We start from the raw sequence: 19,311 nt of genomic DNA, 5'->3' as shown, positions 1-19,311 counted from the left end.
TTACCTTAACTATTTTACTTGTACTGTCACAGAGAGAGAACACTGAAATGCTATAGCCCAATAACTATTTGTGAAATTCTTAAAGTGGGTTTAAATGCATTAATGATCCAAAGCTATGAGTGGAGGCAGGCAACATACTGTAACACAGCTTGGCAATGATAATTCAAATTATGGAAAGGGCAGGAAATACATTCCTTGAGCTCAACATAATGCCCATTTAACACCAACAAAAGATTCAGGAGTATTATTCTGGTTTCTTCTATGAGAAATAATTTTCTGATGATATATTTATTTGTAAAAGATACAATTTTATTAATTATCTGTTTAGAAAACATAATTTCTGGGGTAAATTTCCATGTTGGCTGTGGAAGAACCTGTGACAGCTCTGTGGATGGGTTCCCCACTGAGACACAGAACAAATGGAAGAAGGGCCCTCAAAATTACCTGGTTCTACCCCTTAGCACAGCACTGCCACACTCACATTGCTCCTCACTCTGTTCAAAGTTTTATAGAAACCACTTTGAAAATTCCCTGTAATGGAAACTTCACCATCAGGCTGCGTTAAATAAACAAAAGTCCTTCAGTATGTTTATATATAATACCCTGGGCTCATTGGAGCTCACCAAATCCTGTTATTATTAGCCAAGTTTGTCAGAGTAATGTTATATTCTTCCTAATAACTTACCTTCTCTTTCAGCTTCAATGACTTAAGGCTTATTGTTTTCTTTCTCGAACCAGAGAAACCAGAGGAGGAGAAGCTAAGACTTACACAACTGAGCATGGCACAGCTGGAGGGTTGGCAAGTTCATACTGTGATGACAAGAAATGACTTCAATGACTCGGAATAATTTTACACTTGGGAACATTTTCCATAGCATATCTTATGACTTTAGATGTTAGATCTTTATGTCAACCCAAATAGGGTTTGAGAAACTGAAGTGGCCAGTGAACATATTAAAAGGTGTCCTGCCTAATCAATAACCAGGGAAATGCAAATTTAGAGCACAATGGGATTGTATTTCTCACCGATGTAATTATTCACAGTTTAATTCTGACAGTACCAAGGATTGTAAGGATGTGGAACAACCAGAAGCCGTATGGTGGGAATGCAAATTAGGACAACTTTGAAGAACAACTGTCAATATCTAGTCATTTAAAGATGTACATACTCTTATTATCTACAGACTTCGCTATGAAAGGTATTCCCTACAGAAACTCTCATATTTGTGTACTAGTCACATCTTTATGAAAGTCAGTTTCAGCATTCATTGCTTCAAAAAAGATGAAACAATTTAAATGTCTCTTAATAATTGAGGATAAATAAATTGTGCTATATTCATACAATGGAATTCTAAGCTCTTACCAATTTTTTTATTTTTACAACAAAACATTAAACAAAAACAAAAAAAAACCTAGAAAAAAGCTATATTTTGAAATTAAAATCTATTTCAAAAAATGCAAAGATAATTTTAAGGACACATGTATATGAAGTAAAATATGCAGTAATGCTTGGGAATTAATAGCACTGAATTCAGGTATGTTGACAAAGAGGATAAATATGGCAAAAGGACACAAGGGCCTCAACTGTAATGATCATATTTTATTTAAGTTGATTATAGGATATATAGAAGTTCATTTTATTTATTCTCCATATAATTCATTAAAATATTTCCACATAACTTAAAAATAAAAAGTAAAAAAGAATGGTTTTTATACTTTTAGGGTATAATTGGGTAGTGTTTTTCAATTCCTTTCCATTCAACTCAGTTTCCCCTACTTTTAAAAAAAAAAAATCTTATTGTTGGAAGTATTACAGATGGCCCCTATTTCCCCCCATTGATTCCCTCCACACTTTCACCCCTCCCCCAGGCCTTCACCACACTATTGTCTGTGTCCTTGAGTTATGCATCTATGCATATAATTCTTTGGTTAATCTCTCCCTCTCCCACCTCCCACACCATGCCTTCCTTCAGAGATTCTTCAGTCTATTCCATGCTTCTATGCCTCTGGATTTATTTTGTTCATTAGTTTATTTTGTTTATTAGATTCCACATATGAGTGAGATCATGTGATACCTGTCTTTCTCTGACTGGCTTAAGTTTCCCCTACTTTACAACTGGCTATTAATATAAGAATCTAGTGAGCAGCAAATTAAAGTAAATAAATTTTAAAATTCCATGATCAAGTAAGTAGTATTAGATTTGCTTTCCCACCATAAACAACTAGACATTTTAACTAACTAAATAATTAATCTTTTCATATATTGGACTTTACCTCTGCAATCAGCCAGATAAATATCTCTCTTTTTTTTTTAAAGGTATACCTGATGAAGTCAGGCACACCTTGGACTTTTCTTTTTGCCAAATAAAGTAATATAATTACAGGAGTGATTGTATTCACAAGATTTTCTAAAACCAAGTGGGAGGGGATTATACAAAGGTGAATGTCACTGAGGGTCATTTTAGAATTCTACCTATTACAAGCTGTATGTTAAACAATTTTTGGAGCTCACGCAGAATGGAAAGTTATTCAAGTTCTGACCAATCAAACACAGAGGCCTTATTGACTGCAATGGGTGTTCAGCAAAAACCTAAGAAGTTTCATACCTAGATATTGATGCTAAAATAGCCTTGCAATAAAGGTTCTTCTAGATCCACTCCAACAATATTTAAAAGCAAGCCTCAAAAAGATCAAGCTGATTTACAAGTAACATAAATGCCACAAACACAAAAACCTACATTCTTTAAACAATTATAACACAATCAGACATTCAATAATATCCAACATTACAATATCCAACATAAAATAAAACAATATTAGACATGCCAGGAAATGGGAAATCCTTAATCAGGAGAAAACCCATTCAATAAAAACAGATAAATGACAGAAACATTGCAATTAATAAACTTAAGAATAAGTTAGCCAATACTGTTAAACCATTTCATATTTCTGCTACGTCATTAGAATTTAATTTGAGTTGACAGCTAATAAATCACATTTGAGACATCTTTTTTGGTGTTTTTCTATTGCTTATAGGTGTCATGTCATCCATTGCAACTTAAAATTCATTAAAATAACTTAAAAATGTAAAGTTTAGGAGGGAACCAAAATGGTGGCATAGGTAAACAGCTGTACTTGCTGCCTCCCATTACCACATCAAAACTACAACCAGCCGAAACCGGTTTGGCTCAGTGGATAGAGCGTCGGCCTGCGGACTGAGAGGTCCCAGGTTCGATTCCGGTCAAGGGCATGTACCTGGGTTGCGGGCACATCCCCGGTGGGGGATGTGCAGGAGGCAGCTGGTCGATGTTTCTCTCTCATCGATGTTTCTGACTCTCTATCTCTCTCCCTTCCTCTCTGTAAAAAATCAATAAAATATATTTAAAAAACAAACAAACAAAAAAAAAAACTACAACCAAAATACAGAACAAACATCATCCAGAACTACCAGAAAGCTGGCTGAGTGGAAGTCCTGCAACTAGAGAAGTAAAGAAGAGAGCACACTGAGACTGGTAGGAGGTGTGGAGGTGCAGAATGCACATGTGCTGCTTTTTTAATCAGTAGGGAGACTGTCTATGTGGAGGCCGCCCAGAGGAGCAAAGGGCTTCACACCAGACCCCCAGCCCAAGGTCCCAGAGCTGGGAAAAGAAGTCCCTGTACTACGGACTGTAAAAACCAGTGTGGATTGGAGGTCAGTGACACAGAGGCTGCTGGAGACCCAGCTGTTCCTCTTAAAAGGCCAGCACCACAAAGTGAACTTACAAGGTCCTGCTTCTTCTGAGCTCCAGCACCAGGGTGAGACTCTGGGGGACACATTTGTCTGGCATCAGGGCAGGAACTTGGGGGGCAGCTTTCTCCCAGATGGAGGTACTTACAGGGATCATTGTTCCTGTGCTGAGACCTCTCCATCACAGGGCTGACTGGCAGCCATTTCTGTTTGTTCCACCCTGGTGATTCCCTAAGATTCTGCCTCATCCAATTTACAACCCCACCCAAGCTGCCTGCAGTGGCTTTTGCATATGAAGGGCCTGTCCTTGAAAAATCTCAAACAAGCTGCAGCTGGGACAGGGAGCCCCAAACCTATCAATAAAAGGCCCAAGACCTGGGAACAACACCAGCCTACCTTGCTTCATAACTGGACCTCATCTGGGCACTTCCAAACCCAGTACAAAAAGGAGAAATCTGTGGATTTCTCTGTAGCTCCTGCTGGGTGGCCCCAGGCAGTGGCTGACTTTACACTTCCCTGGAGACCCAAGAGCCAGTGTACCCATTGGTCAGTGTCAAACCATACCAGATTACAACTCTATAAGCGACACACTCAAGGGACAGACTCAGTGAGCACCAAAGCCCCACTGAAACAGGTCCTGCTCCATAGGGGTGTCTCCTGCATAGCAGCTCTCCCACTGTAGTCACAGCTGGTCCTCACAGCAAATTGGCCAGGAGGTCAATTCCTCCCAGTGACACCAACAGCAATCAAGTCTCAACTATAACAAGACTGTTCTCACAGCCCACAAAGGGGTGCACCTAGAGTTCCCAGCTCAGGTGACTGGGGAGGCTGAACCATTGAGCCCTGTAGGACACCTACTACACAAGGCCACTCTACCAACTTAAGGAGACATAGCAGCTCTACTGAATACATAGAAACAAATGCAGGGAAGCAGCCAAAATGCAGAGGCAAAGAAACATGTCACAAATGAAAGGAATGGAAGAAAGCAAACTACTGAATATAGAGTTCAAAACCACAGTTATAGGTTACTCAAGAATCTTCTAGAAACCTCCAAGGGACTTAGTGAGACTTTTAAGGATCTTAGTGAGAATGCCAAAAAAATTGAAAATGACCAGTCAGAAATTAAGCATACAGTGACTGAAATAAAGAATAATATACAGGGATTCAACAGTATAGTAGAGGATTCTGAGAATCAAATCAACAATGTGAAATATGAGGAAACAAAAAACACCCACCAGAGGAGCAAAAAGAAATAAGAATCCAAAAATATGAAGATAGTGTAAGGAGCCTCTGGGACAACTTCAAGCATACCAAAATTCACATTATGGGGGTGCCAGAAGGAGAGAGAGAGCAAGATATTAAAAACCTATTTGAAGAAATAATGACAGAAAACTTCCCTTACGTGGTGAAAGAAATAGACTCACAAGTCCAGAAAGCACAGAGAGTCCCAAACAAGAGGAACCCAAAGAGGACCACACCAAGACACATCATAATTAAAATGCCAAGGGCTAAAGACAAAGAGAGAATCTTAAAAGCAGCAAGAGAAAAACAGTTAGTTACCTACAAGGGAATACCCATACAACTGTCAGCTAATTTCTCAACAGAAACTATGCAGGCCATGTCCTAGCTCCGTGGTTGGCAAACCACGGCTCACGAGCCACATACGGCTCTTTGGCCCCTTGAGTGTGGCTCTTCCACAAAATACCACGTGCAGGTGCGCATGTTCAGTTCAATTGAAACTTCGTGGCCCATGCGCAGAAGTCGGTATTTTGTGGAAGAGCCACACTCAAGGGGCCAAAGAGCGTATGTGGCTTGTGAGCCGCATTTTGCTGAGCCGCAGTTTGCCAATCACTGCCCTAGCTGGTTTGGCTCAGTGGATAGAGCGTCGCCCTGCGGACTGAAGGGTCCCAGGTTCGATTCCAGCCAAGGGCACATGCCTGATTGTAGGCTCGATCCCCAGTAGGGGGCATGCAGGAGGCAGCCATCAATGATTCTCTCTCATCATTGATGCTTCTATCTCTCTATCCCTCTCCCTTCCTCTCTAAAATCAATAAAAATATATTTTTTTAAAAAGAAACTATGCAGGCCATAGGGATGGCAAGAAATATTCAAAGGGATGAATAGCAAGGACCTACAACCAAAATTACTCTACCCAGAAAAGCTATCATTTAGTATTGAAGGTCAAATAAAGAGCTTCACAGACAAGAAAAAGCTAAAAGAGTCCATCACCACCAAACCAGTATTATATGAAATGTTGAAGGGTGTTCTTTAAGAAGAGGAAGAAGAAAAAGATCAAAAATATGAACAACAAAATGGTAACAAATACATACCTATCAATAATTGATTCTAAAAATCAAAATAAATGAATAAGAAATCTAATGAGCAGAATAAATTGGTGAATAAAATAGAATCAGAGGCATGGAAATGGAACAGACTGACGATTCTCAGAGAGAAGGGAGTGGGGGGTGGGAAGAGATTAAACAAAGATCTTATATGCATATATGCATTACCTATGGACATAGACAATCGGGTGGCGAAGGCCTGGGGTGGAGCAGGAACTGGGTGGAGGGAGACAATGGGGTGGTGGGGGGGAAGAGAGACATCTGTAATAATCTCAACAATAAAGATTTAAATACATATATATTTTTTAATGTAAAGTTTACACAGAGATGAACAAGTGAATTTAAGTAGTATTACCTGGAAGCATTATTCAGCTCCAGCCATTCTACAGAGCTGGCATTTCTACACCATCAACTCAGCATGACGCACACGTACACCATCTGGCTTTGGGTTCTTAGCAGGTTGGTGGCTTTTATTATTTTGTGTTATGTGTAGAAATGAAGTGGTCAATTGTACCATTTCTCTCCAAGAAATATAAATAGGGATTTATCAGAATGCAAAAAATATCTTAGGATATTTTGGAGTCACTCTAGTATTTGTTCTTCTTGAACGTTCTCTACAGTTTAATTCCATCTGCACCTTTTCTTTACCAACATAACTCTCCCTGTCAGGAACTCAGATTTTTTACTGAGTCATGTTAGGTTTAGGATTAATTTCCACAAGTATGGAAATGCACCCAAATCACATTCATATCCTTTTCTTTTTTACACGAGTGCTTTTCATTGAAGTAATATATATTATTTCCGCCCTAACCTGTTCGGCTCAATGGTTAGAGTGTCAGCTGCAGACCGAAGGGTCCCGAGTTTGATTCTGGTTAAGGGACATACCTTGGTTGCAGACTCCTCCTGAGCCCTGGTCTGGGCTCATGCAGGAGGCAACCATCCATGTGCTTCTTTCACAATGATATTTCTGTCTGTCTTTCCCTCTCTCTTCCACTCTCTGTAAAAATCAATGGAAAAATATCCTCGGGTGAGAATTTAAAAAATTAAAGTAATAAAAGAAAAGAAATAAATAGAAATCCTAAAACAAAACAAAACACAAAAAATATGTTTTCTTTTTTCTCTGGAATGCACTAAACAATTACAATTCTGTTTATCCTTTAGGGAAAATTCAATAGACTTCTACCATTTATTCCCAAATATATATAACATGGTTTATCCGATATAGGTTTTTTATTTCATTAGATTATCTTCAGTATCCTCAATTATATGTAATAGTACCAAATCTATAGTCTATATATCAGGTCATGTCATCATTAATTAGTTGGTAATTTTTACATTTCTGCCTAATTGGCCAAACTCAGGCAAGATCCAAAAATGCACCAAAGTGGAAAAACAACACATTAAGTGATAATTTGAATCATTATTTATATGAATTTTTAAACACCAGAGTACCCGTCTTGACCTTGGAAAGCAAGATTTCCAATGATTTATACTATGGTATAACACATTTTGCTTATATTGCATTTTCATAAAATGAACATAAAGAGTACCATACTGTTTCTTTTGAAGATTTTGCTTATTTTAAAGTTACTGTTAGACATGGTACACAGAAGAAACAAGAAGATGGCACTCTGAAGGGCAATAACAAAACAACAGTGATGAAGATCATGGAATGAAGGAAAATTGTTGAAAGAACAGATGGGAAGAAGGCAGGGAGATGTATAGGTATCATCAGGGAAGTCCTAGAAGAGTTCTCTATGTGAGGATAAGAGGATTTATTTAAGGGGAGATGATAAAGAAGAAATAAAAGTCTGCCTAAACTCTTTTATAATGAGAGAACAAAGTACTATGTAACCTTTAATAAATGTATATGTAATCCAGGAAAGGACAGTACACTAGTACAAGATAGATGGATAGATAGACAGATAGAATAAGATATATAGCTTTAGATAGATATGACACACATATATAACATACATGGTACTTGTGGTGTGTGTGTGTGTGTGTGTGTGTAATTTCTCCTATGCGAAGGTTGGATAACACATTTGGAGAAATGGTGTGAGCTTAAGGCCTTCCTATATTTTACCTATAGTCACTTAGCATGTGGCACTGTACCAAAAACATTTTGCTTTCAGTTCATAAAACTTCCAATGCATTTCTTGCCAGAAACCAATCTATGACTGTATCTGTGCTCAATGAAGAATGAATTTGACTGAAGGAGTTAAACAATATGTGAAAAGGATCCAAAAGCAATAAAATAGCAGTACTAGTAAACACAATCTTCAAGGGATTCCCCATTCATTCCACACATATCTTACTTTTTAATGGTGCATAATTCCTTCTCTTTATTACCAAGATCAAGCGTGAATGCCAAAAGTATTTAGGTTCTGTGGGACAGTGACTCAGTGTGAAATTAGATGATCTCACTCATATGTGGAATCTAATGAACAAAATAAACTGATGAACAAAATAGATCCAGAGACACAGAAGCATGGAACAGACTGACGAATCTCATAGGGAAGGTGAGGGAGGGTGGGTGGGTGGGCAGAGATCAACCAAAGAACTTGTATGCAAATATGCACAACCCAAGGCCACAGACAATAGGGTGGTAAAGGCCTGGGGCAGAGTGTGGAGGCAGCTAGAAGAGGTCAATGGGGGAAAACAGGAGACATCTATAATACTTACAACAATAAAGATAAGAAAGAAAGAAAAAGAAAGGAAGAAAGAAAGAAAGAAAGAAAGAAAGAAAGAAAGAAAGAAAGAAAGAAAGATCAGATAAATGAATTCAATTCCTTTGCATTTGTTTCCAGCGCCTTCCTTGCCTGAGACATCTGAACATTCCTAGCAGTTCTTCAGCTACAGGGTTCCATCTCAGTTACTGTATGGAGTCTGTCAATTGCTAAGAAGCCGTGATCAGTTACATGTTTGAATGCTACTCCGTAGAGAAATCAATGCATTTAAAAGTACCAGAGGCTCTCTCTGCCTCCCTCATCCACTGAGACTAAACCCATCAGATGCATTGCCTGGTGAATTTGTCTCTACTACCCTTGAAGAGTGTGAGCCTGAATAAGCCAATTCGGTTCTCTCACTGTAATGACTGTAACTCTATTTTTCTAACTCTGTCATTTAAATGATGTGCTTTAAGCCCAAGCATTTTCAAGGAATGTTCACCACAAGCATTTTTGAGGAGATGGACTCACTGCATCATCAAGCCCGTGGTTTTCAGAATGTGATTTAGAATCCTTGCCCATGTACACAGACATTTACCTCATACTGCTCTATCTCATTACTGAAAATTGATGAAGTAAGCCCTAAGTCACCACGGGCAAGCAATCCATTCAGATAGAAAGAAAGAAAAACAAACTTTTCAGTCAGAAATAATGCATTGGGATAAGCAGCTTTGGAAAGGAAAGCTTGTCCACAAAAGCTTGTTACAATTATCACATAATCGTGTTCAAAAGCAAGAAGAGTCATCTAAAGAGGGCATCACACCATAGGTGCAATCACACCATGTTCCAGCAACAGCCCACTCAGAGTACGGCAGGACCTTCCCAGAGATGCCATTCTAATCTGCAAATAACCACAGCAAAGTCCTCTTTGGATGGTTCTCGCTGCACTTCGCCGAAGCTATGAGCTACTCAACACTTTTATAGGCCTAAAGATTTTTTTAAAACTATTCATATTAGCATGCACTTTTCTGAACACTGTATTAAACATGCCATTGATTTAACAAATATTTATTGATTGACTAACATGTACAAAGCACTTAGGAAACGACTAATGCGGAAATGCAGGCTAGTAAATGATTGTATGTTGTGCTGCAGATGTGACTGTGCGCAGAAGGGTTTAACTTTTAACTCAGCGGAATCTATACTTGCTAAGTACATGATATCTAGATTTAAGCACAACAACAGTGATGAGCAATTATTTTAAAAAGATGTATCTTTTATAGCACAAATCTGTTGTGGAGATTTTCTAACATTGTGAAGTGTTTTTTTCATCCCACTAAATTGGTAACAATTTACTTCAGCGGAAGATGGTTCAAGTGCCAAACATAATCATTAAAGAGTTAGATAAATCTGAAACCTGAATAAAAAAAGGGCCTTGACCTGAATTAAGACCAAATCAGATCTTAACTGATTAAATGTTACAGAATCAGATAATCCTACATACGCATGCACAATCTATATATAATAAACTAAATTATATATTTCAAGAGCATACTATACACATGTTAATAAAGCCACGTAGAAAGGCATGGCCACTGTCCCTAGAAGTTTCTATTTAAAATATTTAGAAATTTATTGAGTTTGGACTGTCTAGTATCATTCACAGTGTGAGGGATATACCTTCTGAAACAGCTTTGAGGAAAAATAACCAAAAATTTATTTTAAATTGTGGCTACCTGTAGCCTGACTAATTTTTGGAAGGAAATTATAGATATGTCAGTAAGTGTGGAATCATTTAGAACCTGGTTCTCCAACATACCTCTTTCTATGCTCTGATACTCATTTATTTACCATTCCAAAGCACTATCATTTTTTCACAAGCAGAAGACTAGTTCATGTGTCTGTGTTTTGCAAGTGCTTTCACCTCAACCTGGCACATGCTTTCCTGTAGTCCACTATTATTCATCCTCAGACCTAGCTCTACTCTCTCCTTGACAAAGCGCTGACTTTTCCATATGTATCTCGTTGCCAGGATTTTATAATCTATGTTCCTCTACCCTTGCATTTATGTCACTGCATGTAGGTGTTTGCTTCCGCCTGTCTGACCTAAAAGATGAAGAGCTTCATGAGGAAGAACATAAGGTTCCCATCACCTTTATATTCTTAGGTCCAATTTACCTGCCTGAGTGCTCAGTTGTCCTGAGGAAAGTGCTTTTTATATTCTGAACTTCAGTTTCCTTTTCTGTCAAATGGTCATAAGAATATTTGCCACACAGATTTACTGTGAGCATTAAATAAGATACTGTAGATGGAAGCACCTAGAACCCTGGCTCTGAGTTAATGTTGACTTGAATCTGAATGATTCCAGGCATCGCTGCAACACACATCACAACAGTAAATCAGCATTGAACAAAATGCCTAGTCCTGAGATCCTTAATAAATGATGATCAAATGAATAGTTATGATGCACATAAACCAAAGCGTATAGAACAGTGATTCTTTGAGTTATAAGGACTTTAAGGATATGATGAAAACGATGGCCTTTCTCTCTATATGCACATATACTTGATTTTACATGGAATTTTAGGGACTTTCCAAATCCCCTGAAGCTCAGTTTCAGTCATAGTCCCTTGAGTCTACAGGCACTGGGATGAGTCCCTACTAGAGACAATCCTGTAGATTACCTTGGTCTAGATGAATTCAGCTGCCTTATCTGACTGCTACAGCGTCAGTTTATCTCAAATTGTAAGGCTCTGGCCCTGACCCTTCAATAGCAATGGAATAGCTTGCAACCACAAAGTGTCCTCTTCTGGGATGTAGCTGGGGGGTAGGGGGGTGGGGGGGTGGGGGACCAGAATATGAAGATCCTGCTTTGCTGGACTGTTTTCTGGGATCTAACATTATATCTGAAAAAGATATCATGAACCTTTCAAGGTTTTAGGTTCTTCTTCACTATAAAGGCAAACATTGACAGACAAAGTCAGGGTGCAGTTTGTCTTAAGCAGGGTAAGAGTTTTTGTCAGGGAACTCCTAGGCACACAAAATAAGTTGCTGTTTCTTTCAAGTCTCAGCTAAGCTTAATGCATATTTATCTCTCCAACCCAAACAGCTCAATGCATCTCTCTCTCCAACCAAGCGACAGAATGCTTATTTGCATGTTCAGGTATGATGTGTCAATATTTTAGCTCCCATACAGTTCTCTGCATCTAGAGATCTGAGGGAACAATCTTAGGAGAGCAGCCGGAGAAACTGGCTAGGCGTTGCCAGGAGTTTTCCTGGAGATGATTTTTACTCAGAGGATTATCTCCCCACAGGCCATTTCTCTAGCGATCCCTTGTGTACACTTAAACAAAACTCTCAGGCCCAGAACCAGGTGCTCCTTCTTTCATGTTGTGTAAATACCCGTAATGTGGCACTTAACAAATTGCACAGTAATTATCTGTTGATGTTTCTGTATCACCTTCTACACGGTGAGGGCCCCGAGGGCAAAGATGATGTCTTATTCATCTTTGTATCCCCAGAGCCTAGCGCAGTGCCCATTCATAAAAGCAGACACTGACTGAGACTCCTTGCCTTTAAGAAGTTCTGATTAGGGTGATCAAAATAAACAAACACTTACAGTGCAAAATAATATAATCTAGACTGGTGGGAAAAGGTCTCCCCTGCAGTGGGTCCTATCTGAGCTGAGTTCTGGAGAATAGGTAGGAGGCAGTCCCTAGGAGGAGGAGGAAGGAAAAGGAGGGCAGTGTGCCTGTTCTGGGTGAAAGCAGCAGCACTTCTGAAGGGAAGGCAGAGTGACAGAAGGAACTGTAAGTAGTTTGGGAGACCAGTCACAACAGGTAGAAAGGCATATTGTCAAGAGATGAGGTTGAAGAAGCAGAGAAGCACTTGAGTATGACTAGGTTTAGAAAACCAGGATAAAGAGTTTAAAGTAAAAGGAAAAATACTAAAGGGAAAAAAATAGAACCATTATAGAATTTTAAACAGAGGAGTAGCACATTTGGAAAGATCATCCTGAGAACAGATAATGGATTAGAACAGTGATGGCGAACCTATGACACGCATGTCAGAGGTGACACGCGAACTCATTTTTTTGGTTGATTTTTCTTTGTTAAATGGCATTTAAATATATAAAATAAATATCAAAAATATAAATATTTTTTATACTATGGTTGCAAATATCAAAAAATTTCTATATGTGACAAGGCACCAGAGTTAAGTTATGGTTTTTCAAAATGCTGACACGCCGAGCTCAAAAGGTTCGCCATCATTGGATTAAGTATGACAATATTGAAGGCAGAGGGGCCAGCGAGGAGGCGGTTTAAGAAGGCCAAGTGTGAGAATATGTGGGAACAGGGGAAAAGAAAGGCAGTGGACATAGAGAAGAGGACCAAGACTGGAGCCATATCAAGGATGTGAAGGAGGAAGACTAGCCATTACTGAATATGGAAGGAGAAAAGAGAAAGGAGAGTCAATCATCATCACTTCCATGCTTCAGGACTCCTGGAAAGGGTGCCATCGACCAAGATGCAGAGCACGTTTAAAAGTTTCCCTTTTGAAATCTTAAATTCAAGATGCCTTTGGGACACTTAAATGAAGAAGTCCAACAGGTAGTTGGACATATGCGTTTGTAGGGTAGAAAAACAACCTCCCAAACATCAGAATACTGATTTGTCAATGAACCCAGGGGAGTGAATAAGTTCCACCAGAATGAAATTTTACAATAAGAAAACAAAGGGTCTGAAGCTGGTCCAGTGTGATGCCAACATTTATGGCATAAAGAGCGCTGAAAACTGAGCTGAGCAAGAGTGGCGGAGAGCTAGGAGAAAGCCCAAGAGAGGACGGTAACTGTCAAGGCAGCCATGGAAGAACAGTTCCGTGGAGAAGGAATATTTCAATAACCTCAAATGTTGAAAGAAGTCAGAGAAGTGCTTTCACTGGGTCTGACAATAAGGAGGTCCCGTGTCCTCATGATAAGAGTAGTTTCAATGGACTTTATGAGTCAGGAGCCAATATGAGAAGTGAATTACAGCTGAGACCCTCAAGTCAGTGAGTAAGAAATCTTCTTTCCCAAAGCGTAACTGGGAAAGGGAAGAAAAACACAGTAGTAATTAGAGGGATTTCCAAGAGACTTCAATCTGAAACAGTATGCTCTCACTGACTCATGCACGATTTACTGAATTTTGAAGATTTACTTAATTTAATGAGAAATACACTTGATGATAAATCCAACAAATGTATCTATCCCTTACTCTGTCACCTTGATAATATTGTGATCATTTATTTTATAATTCTCAATCTCTGGTGATAAGTGAAGGTAAGTCCAGGATATAATCTATTTGTTTAGAATGGTCATTTGTTTCCCATCAATGACTATGCTTCAGATACTTAAAATACACGTTGCTTTCTTCATTCAACTATAAAATTACCCAAGACAGTAAGTTAGTCTGCTGCTCAGTATACTCTGTCATTCTTCCCACACACATCTGCTGCTTTTAAGAATATTTCAAAGATTCCATCTGGACAAGACATATTGCATCTCACTTACCTCCAACCAAGAGAAAAAACCCCACACCTCCTCCTCAAGGTGCAAGGGCACTTCCCCTCTTTAGTTTTAAGAGTTTCTCTGTAATATGTTGTTTAAGAGTGTGAGTCTAAAGGAAGATTTTGCTTCTGTACAAACTAGAACAGCTCTCTACTAAAAAGAAGGCACATACTTAGGAATCAAGCTAATGAAAGATGTGTAAGACAGCACAAAGAAAACCACACAACTTTACTGAGATAAGATTGGAGCCCTAAAGAAATGGAGAAATACACTATGATCCTGGAAGGTACAATATTGCAAAATGTAAACTCTCTCTAAAATGATTATAGAGTCAATGTTATTTCAATTAATTAACTTTGGGGGGGGGGTGTTAAAATTTGGCAAGCTTATTCTAAAATTAAATGGAAATGCAAAAGGCCAAGTGGAGTAAAAACAATCTTGAAGAGTAAAGTTGAAGGACTTATACTACCAGATATCAAGTTGTAATTTACAGTTGTAGTAATTAAAAGAGTGCAACATCATCCAGCCTGTGTGGTTCAGTGGGTTGTGTGTCGTCCCTTGCACCAAGAGGTCAGTGGGTGGATTCCTGGTGGAGGCACATGCCCAGGTTGCCAGCTTGATCCCCAGTAGGGATGTGCAAGAGGCAGCTGATCGATATTTCTATCTCTCCCTCTCCCTCTCTCTTCCTCTTTCTGGAATCAATAAAAACATTTTTTTTTTTTTAAAAAAGAGTGTGCTATGGGTGCAAAGATTAATAGACCAGTGGAGCAGAACAGGGTCCAAACACCGACCCACACATACACAGTCACCTGATGTATAGCAAAGTTGCCACAGCCCTTCTTTGGACTAAGGAGAAAAATATCTTTGACTCATACTTCACACCACACACAAAATTCACCACCAAATGGATCATAAATGTGAAAGGTAAAAATTACAAAACTTCCAGAAGGTAGCATAGGAGAATATCTTCATGATCTGGGATTAGGAAAATATTTCTTAAAAGATCAAAAGATAGCATGTACAGTAAGTAAAGAAACAGGTTAATAACTAGTAAATTGAGCTTCCCTGAAAGTAAGAATTTCAGTTGATCAAAAGACACCATAAATAGTGAAGACCAGCCAAAAGAAAGAAAATATATTTGTCATATATATATATATATATATATATATATATATATACACACACACACATATATATATATTTGAAAAAGAACTTGTAATCTTTTAAAAGCCTCCCACAAATCAGGGAGTAAAAGAGAGACCACCCAAGTTTTAAAAATGGCAAAGGACTTTAACAGGCGCTTTATAAAAGAGGCTGCTCCAATGGCTAATAAGCAAATAAAAAATTTTAACATCATTAATGATCGGGGAAATACAAATTGAAACCACATGTGTAATTTTATACCCCCGGAATAGTTAAATAAAAATTGACACTATAAAGCTTTGGTGAAGATACTAAATAACAGGAATGCAAACGCTGCTGGCAGGAATGTAATGTTTTAAGCCACTCTGGAAAACTTTTGGGCAGTATCTATTAAGCTGAACATATATGTTTACCTTATAACCCAGTAATTCTACTTCTAGGCAGACGTGCACATACATGTGCACCAAACACGTATACTATACAAACATGTTCAAAGATGCATTTTTTTCATTAGCTTCAAACTGTAAATAACACCCAAATGCATCAGCAATAAGACAGAAAAGAAATTGTAAAATGCACGATATGGAATTCTACGTAGCAATGGAAAGAACAAAGTACTGCTATAAGCAACTGCATGGATCAACCTCACAGACACAGCACTGAGCAAAGAGGCTGGAGGGACAAACAGTACAAGTTGCATGATTGCATTTCTACAGAATTCAAAAATGGGCAGCATTAATCTACAGTAACAGAAGCCATAAGAGCGGTTATCTTGGAAGGGTTAATGACATGGAGAGACCACAGGGTGACTTCTGGGATGCTGCTGTGTGAATCTTAGTTTGGGTGGTGGTTACACAGATATGTTCCCTTTGTAAAACTTTGTTGAGCTAGTTACGTATGATTTGTGCATTTCTCAGTATGTCTCTTCTGCTTAGATAGTAAATACATCAATGAATGAAATAAAATGAATGAATGAGTGACTAAATAAATTTATAAATAAATGGGACATAGTAAGATGAAGTCAAGTGTATGGAATCATGGTATTACACATGAATACACCTATAGTCCAGGGTTTAAAAGACATTTCTGACATTAAATACCTTAGAAAGCTAAATATCTACCTGCATACCACATATATGTGTCTGGTTGAACCTGGCAAAGGCATGAGCTAATATCCTCCCACTAGTGGCCTGGTGCACGAAATTCGTGCTGGGGGGAAGGGGGGTGTCCCTCAAACCGACCTGCACCCTCTCCAATCTGGGAACCCTCAGGGGATGTCCGACTGCCAGTTTAAACTGGCATGTCATTGGGCCTAAACCAGCAGTCAAACATCTCTCTCGCAATCCGGGACTAACCGCTCACCTGCCTGTCTGCCTGATCGCCCCTAACCACTCTGCCTGCCAGCCTGCTTGCCCCCAACTGACCCCCTCACCAGCCTGATCACCCCCAACTTCCCTCCCCTCCTGGCCTGATCACCTCTAACCGCCTCTGCTTCGGCCCCGCCACCATGGCTTTGTCCAGAAAGATGTCTGGAAGGTCTCCTGGTCTAATTAGCATATTACCCTTTTATTAGTATAGATGTAGTTAAAAATGTAATTTTATACAACATAGACAGATTCTGGGCCCTACCCAGCCAAAGTTGTTAAGAGAATTCTCTGAGCTGCAAACTGCCCTTCTCTGTTTTTGTTCTTTGTTGGTTTTTTTTGTTTTGTTTTTTGTTTTTGGTGTTTTTTTTTTCCCTAGAAACAGAGGTTGGTAGGTCAGGGAAAAGAAAAAGCAAGGCATTCTATTTTGCTTGTTACACTATCCAATAGATATCACAAACATTTGACCATTGTGGTCAGAAGATGTTTTCTTTCCTACTCTTTTCGCTTTCTCAAAACACTGTCTTAAATTGAGTAAATTTTTCTTAAGTGCTACATAGAAAGTAGAAAATCTTAAATAAAATCTTTATCTTATCATATTTAGGGAAAACACTTTTTCCTTAACTGTAAATTGAGAGATGTAATTCAGCATAAAAGCATCTGTGCAGCAATTTTGGTAAGTCTACACATTAATGTTTAAGTAAAACAGACAACTCCAGTTAAAAGATCAGTAATTCAAGCAAGTGAGTTTTCAGAGGGAATTTTTATGTAAAGTCATGCTGTCCATCGTATACTAGTATTTAACTGTACCAGGAATTTAATGGAAGTGTTTGTTGCTCATTTCCCTCTTTTAGAAGAAACACAACCAAACACGCACATACACACGCAAACACACACACTCACAAAATCATACAAAAGACATTGAATTAAAATTGTTCCCATGTTTATGATACTAAAAGAATATTTTCATTGATCCCCAAACTGTAAGAGACTTCTAAGTTGGGGGTTCCAAGAATTATTACAGAAGATATCCCTCCACCCTGACCCAGAATCCTTCTTCCTTGTCCTAAGTCACCTCATCCTCTTCATGGTCTCCAGTAAGGCTCCTTCCCTTGCCTTTCACCCACTTGGTACAATGGCTAAAATAAAGGAAATAGATGATGAGGTTTCCACATATAGCCAGTTGGCATATTTGTGTAACTTACATTTTGGAGGAAAAGTCTGCCAGTAAAAGAACTACATTTTCACTTATAGTTCAAAAAATATCTCAGTTCACTCACATATCCTCATAATTTTCTACCTCTAGTTTCCACAATCCAGATGATAGATACCTGTGTCTATAAGAATGTTTTGGATAAGCTATCCCTTTGCTTGGTCTAAATAAATTGTCCACTTAAGTTCTTTGTTTATTCAAGACACATTCCTACAATGAGTAGGTGTCTTTACATTAAAATGGATCATTCACTTTGTCCATCAATTAAAAAAATTGCTTTTTCCCCCTTTAAGAAAATCTTAACCAAGTGTTTGATTCAACCTATACCAATTTCATGGTAAATGACAGCTTCCCTAGAACGATGGTATAAAAAGTTCACATATCTGTAGATACTATGGACATCATTATGTTTGCATTTTTAAATACAGAAATACCTGAACAAAGTGCAGTGGTAGGACCTGGGGAGAAGAAGTAATCAAGGGAAGCCTCCCTGAACCTAATCCAGGGTCAAAATCACTAAACTGGAATAAGTTTGAGAATTGGTAAAATAGAATATATGCTTTCCCAATCAAGAGAGAGCCAAATATTTATTGGTAGAAGTCAACATACTTAGTTACTTATTCCATACATATTTTGGGGGCCCTCCTAAGTGTTCTGGGGACTGTGTTAAGTATTGAGGATTCAGAAATGACCTCAGTGAATGCAGAGTGAAGCGGGGGAGACAGACAAGAAATGCAGATAATACATGTATTCATTTTTTTACTACCACAAACTGAACAGCTTAAGCAACAGAAATATATTGTGAGACATCATAGTTCTGGATGCCAGAAGTCTGAGATCCAGGAATCAGCAGATTGGTTCCTCCTTCTGAGGGCTGTGAAGGGAATTCTGTCTCAGACCTCTCCCCAGCTTCTGATGCTTTGCTGTCAGTCTTTGGCTTTTCTTGGCTTGCAGAAGCATCACCCCAATCTCTGCCTCCATCTGCACATATATTCACCTTGTGTGTGTCTGTGCCGAATTCCCCCTATTGTTAAGGACATCAGTCTTGTTGGACTAGGGGTCCACCTTATGCCATTATAATCAATCTTAACCAATTACATCTGCAACAACCGTAGTTCTAAATAAGGTTGCATTCTTTCATATTAGGGTTTAGGTTTTTGACATAAAAATTCAGGGGGCACACAATTCAATCCATAACAATATGGAATGAAAGGTATTCAACCGCACTGTAATCATTCACCAGACATTGGGGAATCCTTATAGAAAAGCCACCATTTCCTCAATGGTATCCATTCCTACCACCTGTTT

The 19,311-nt window shown here is 38.7% G+C and overlaps 1 protein-coding gene across 10 annotated transcripts in view; it reads right to left on the bottom strand.

Annotated features, from left to right (window-relative positions):
* The window catches only part of AIG1 (androgen induced 1), a 192,495-nt gene that overhangs the window by 152,500 nt on the left and 20,684 nt on the right, over nucleotides 1-19,311 (bottom strand). The window lies entirely within an intron of this gene.

The sequence above is a fragment of the Myotis myotis genome, unplaced genomic scaffold, assembly GCF_014108235.1.
Source record: "Myotis myotis isolate mMyoMyo1 unplaced genomic scaffold, mMyoMyo1.p scaffold_m19_p_7, whole genome shotgun sequence".
NCBI lineage: Eukaryota > Metazoa > Chordata > Mammalia > Chiroptera > Vespertilionidae > Myotis > Myotis myotis.
The sequence above is the reverse complement of the archived record's forward strand: the minus strand, read 5'-3'. Positions and strand labels throughout refer to the sequence as shown.